At 39.3% G+C, this 4,672-nt stretch overlaps 1 long non-coding RNA gene across 1 annotated transcript; it reads right to left on the reverse strand.

The window, feature by feature from the left end:
• Positions 1-410: 410 nt before the first annotated feature.
• Positions 411-3,754, reverse strand: LOC125513527. Its single transcript, XR_007285970.1, has 2 exons — positions 1,876-3,754; positions 411-675 (listed from the first exon to the last, which is right to left on the reverse strand). It is a non-coding gene; the product is annotated as an uncharacterized LOC125513527 (long non-coding RNA).
• Positions 3,755-4,672: the final 918 nt, after the last annotated feature.

The raw sequence follows: 4,672 nt of genomic DNA on the forward strand, positions 1-4,672 counted from the left end.
CAGCCAATATAATCCTTCTTCTAAGCCAAGGATTTTTTTTCTCCATTATCACCTTACAACCCTATTTGTTGTTTTCCCTGCTAGTCTTAGTTTGTATGACTCTGTACCACTCACCTCCTAGGAGGCTTGTTCTACCTTCACCATGAAATGAAATGCAAAGGTCCTTTGCGTTTTGTCAAAAAAGGCTTTCTCATTGTTTGCTATGTATTTGAGGGTACAGAGAGCATGTGGCAATTGCAAACACGTCCACACATGACGATCTGTAGTATGTTTAGGCAAAATTAAAAAATAATGACCCTATAGAGGGTCTGTAGTATATTTGGGAAAAATTAAAAAATAATGAACACATGCAATACATTTTATACTAAGCAAAGAAACAAAATGTCCAAGAAGAGATGAAGATGTACCCATCAAACCAAACTAACAGCATTTTATAGAACCATACAATGACTTGCAACTTCCAATTTTGATGTCAACTTCAGTAATAAAAGTTGTATCATCTTCTAATAGTAGTATATGTCGAAACTGGTCTATTGCAATCATTGGTAAATTTGGGGGTGCCAAAAACATTTTTAAAACCAATTCCTCTAGCGGTAACTATGCATTGCCTCACTGGTGTTATCTTGTCCAATTCTTTTCTCTTGATCTAAACCATATTTTGGCTTCCCCTCGAACCTAAAAAATTGGGAAAATCAGTAAATATAAATATTTGCAAATGATGTAGGTTAAAATGGTAATCAAATAACTACAGGAGAACTGAGCAAAAATTGAAAAATGTTAAACTGCAAGTACTCACAACCACAATGCGCTAAACATGCTAAATTACGAATTTTGTTCTAGTGATTATTGCCTTGCAACACCCAAATAGTATTCAACATAAACACAATGGTACAGAGTCAAACTGCTAGCTAGCCAAACTGCCAGTGTTGGAAAAAGCAGTGCCTAGGTGGCGCTTAGGCACGCCTAGGCACTAGGCCATAACCAACCGCCTTGCCTAGGGCAGAGGCGGAAGCCTAGGCAGTGCAAGCAATAAATTGTCCACTCAAGCGAGAAATCATGTCATATTTTGTTGATAACCCAAATGGGACATATTCCAATGGACATTAGATGTTAGTTTAATAATTTATATGCTATAAATTATGTGTATGTGTATATAATACCGCAAACATGCCCTAATAGTCAAAATTATATGACTGCCTAGGCCATGCCTAGTGCGCTTAAGCGCCGCCTAGGCATTAGGCAAAGGCCAACCGCCTCGCTTACGCCTAGCGCTTTTTCCAACCTTGCAAACTGCTATGAACGTTGCGCCGCTAGTGCCACCCAGTGCTGCTGCACTCTGCCTGCGGAGTATGATTGAGTTCGTGTCGGGACAACATGTTGCGACCTTGAGGCTGGAGGATCGGTACAGTGCCACATGCAGCCACTGATCCTGCCGTGGCGCCGTCCATGGTAGGTTCACTGAATTGCTATCGCTAGTCACTACCTAGCCAGCGTTTCAAGTAGTGTTTTACACGAGTCGTTCCAATTAGTTGCTTGAGCGTGGGACTTGAGAAATTTTGTGCTTAATAATATCTAGTCATCCTTGATCATGATCTCTATATAACTTGCACCAAAAATCTAACATAGGTCACAATTAAAAAATAGTCTGGGTACTGAATAGAAAATCCTGTTCCAACCTGATGGGATGGAGTACAGTTTAAGTCTAAATCTGCAGCTCACAAAGAACTGTGCGGATGCACAGCCAATTCATTTCTAAGCATTTAACAAATCACATGTTTAGGAGAGACCAAGGTTTCAATCACGTATAGATCTGATACGCATCTGTACTCCAAAACAATTATCAATTTCTTGGATCTGATAGGAGAAAAACATAACTTATGGAGGGGTGAGCGTGGTTGGGAGCGGACACAAAGGGTCGGGGTAGTTGGCGCCAGCGCCGCCATGAACGAGCAGCTCGCCACCAGCAAAAATCCTTGGCGGCCTACTCATGGTGTTCCTACCGCTGGTAGGCTCCAAGAAAAAGAGCATCGAGTTGGAGGTTGAGAAGTAAAGCCTGCACAAAAGAGAATCAATCAACCCAACAACCACCAAGGAAAAACAAACTTACATGGACATGGCAGCAACCGCCGCTATGCTCCTTGTCTCGGATGAGTTGCACGACCAGATCTAGAAGGAGAGATGCTCGGCAAGCTCGAAGCCATATCTGATTTGTTGAGGCCCTAACTAAAACTACAGCTATACAAGGGGAGGGACCCTCACCCAACTCAACTCGGATGGTCACAGAGAAAGAGAGGGGAATGACCGGCGGTGAGGGATTTGGGAGTTCTGGAAGACTCAATTTCTTTCGCGAGAGAGAGGAGGAAGGAGAACTTCCAGCTCTTTCTGGTGTGCGGGGTGGTTTCTGCAAAAGTGCAACTTAAGTTGCTCGGGGGCAACTGGTCTCACGCTCATACTTACATCTTAGATTAGACGGACGAAGGTAGGCACATCATCATCACCAACTCGCATTTTTATAGGAGTAGAGATATATGCATGCCCGAGAATGTTTACATGATATGAAAAATTGTTGAAGAAATATCAACATATTTTTTCTGTCCATTGTCATTGGTCCTGCATGAGCCTAACAATAGTATTGTGAAACAGGGAAACATGATACAGATTGTTTGAAAGTTCTCAAACGGATAAGCATTAGTAGTGATCACTTCTTATTTATTTTTCTAACCTTCATCTTCGGTATTTTTATATGATTGCTAATTTCCCTATCTATAGGAGTAAGAACATGTCCTCTTTTGTCATTACGGATTGTTATTGACTTGCTTCAGTTCGATTTTGTGGAATTGGTAAGATTCATTTCACCATCTCTCTTCATTGTCATACTTGTTTGACTTAGCGTACATGTCGTTCTTTTGGAACAGGTTATTCCGACTTCCAAACCATGACTATTACAATATTAATTTGGATAGAAAGTATAGAATTCATAAAATGCTCATGGAGTGCCATGTTTAATTAGTGAACTAAATTTCAATCGTGCTAAGTTTAAAGGCCTTCTTTCTTGACTGGTCTTACCTTACTAAGCAAACTGTATCACTATTTTATATCATCTGGATACTTATTTTCTCGCTAATTTTGTACTCCCTCGTTTCAAAATATATGTCATTCTAGAGATTTCAATAGGTGACTACATACGAAGCAAAATGAGTGAATCTACACTCTAAAATATGTCTACATACATCCTTATGTTGTAGTCCATTTGAAATGTCTAAAAAGATTTATATTTCGGAACGGAGGGAGTACAATATTGTGTCACTAAATGTAGTAGAGGTTGAATTCTTCTGCAAAAATTATGGTACCATCTGAATTGGCATGTTTCTGTTTTTACCATCACCCAACTTTTCTTACACATTTTGTTTTTTACTTTTGAAGTACCTGTACTAGGTGACTATTTATTGTCCTCACCAGATGAAGATAAAAAGCGAGCTATGATGCACGCAACTAAGCAGATTCATTACCACATCCCAAGGAAATTTCCAAGGCCTATTTGATTTCAGATATATAAATATACACATGTATTTGATCTTTGTAGATGTTTTGGATGCACATTTGGACAGCTGGGTCACTATATATTTTTTATCCTACGGAGTCACTATATTAAGACAATGGAAACTAAAGCAGCGACAGATGTTCATATTTCTTTAAAGAAATCTTTTGTGTTTTCTGATGCAACATGCACTATTCAATCCCATTAAATGGTTTTATTTTGCTGAGAGATGACATGGTTATTAATAAGTATATATATTTCTTACTACAAATCCTGCAACAACGTGTGGAGTATCATCTAGTATAAGAGCGTTTAGATCACTAAAATAGTGATCTAAATAGTGATCTAAACGCTCTTATATTAATTTAGAGGAGTACATCACTTTGAGGAATGCAACAAACAAAATAATGAGAGCTTGGTACTACTTGATTTTTTTAATAGTACTACTTGAACCCTTTCTGTTGTATATATTGGCTCCTACTTATTGCAACCTCGTCAGGTGCGGAACCTCCCGAGCACACGGCTGTCTCCTCCGTCCAAGTTGAGCACTGGGTGCTGTCCGAGTACAACACTGCGCCCCGTCCAAGTTCACATCTAATGTTGAACGTTCATTTTTGTCATGTTGAATGATATACCACTGAGTGCTTTTGACAGTCAGTTACTTCTTCCTTTCACGCTGCCCACGTGAATTGAAAAATGTAGAAATAAGAATTTAGTATGTTTTGGAGAGCTTAATCTCCCAAGTGAAAATTTTAGTTTGTACCAGTACGTACATGATTAATATTTTAGGATATGTGTGGTTCTAGTAATTACATGAGTACTATTTAGCATGTTTGATTGCTTCTGAAAATGAAAAATGTCAGCGTGTACTGATGCATTTCAAAATTGTGATGTGTGTTTTCAGGGAAAAACATTTGTCAGGTTTTTGGTGGCCAAGTGTTATTGATATGGAGATGAATAACTATGTGGATGTGCTCCCACTGTTTTTGCATCTCCCTCGGGACAACCTATTGCGTGCCCATGAACAAAAGAGCAAAGCCCATCTTGCAGCTTGATCTATTCATCGCCTCTTCTCAATGGGTCTGAGTTCATGGGATAAATGTTTGGTATCCTGTAGTAGTTATAGTCCTTAAG

This window comes from Triticum urartu, chromosome 6 (assembly GCF_003073215.2).
Source record: "Triticum urartu cultivar G1812 chromosome 6, Tu2.1, whole genome shotgun sequence".
NCBI classification, from domain to species: domain Eukaryota; kingdom Viridiplantae; phylum Streptophyta; class Magnoliopsida; order Poales; family Poaceae; genus Triticum; species Triticum urartu.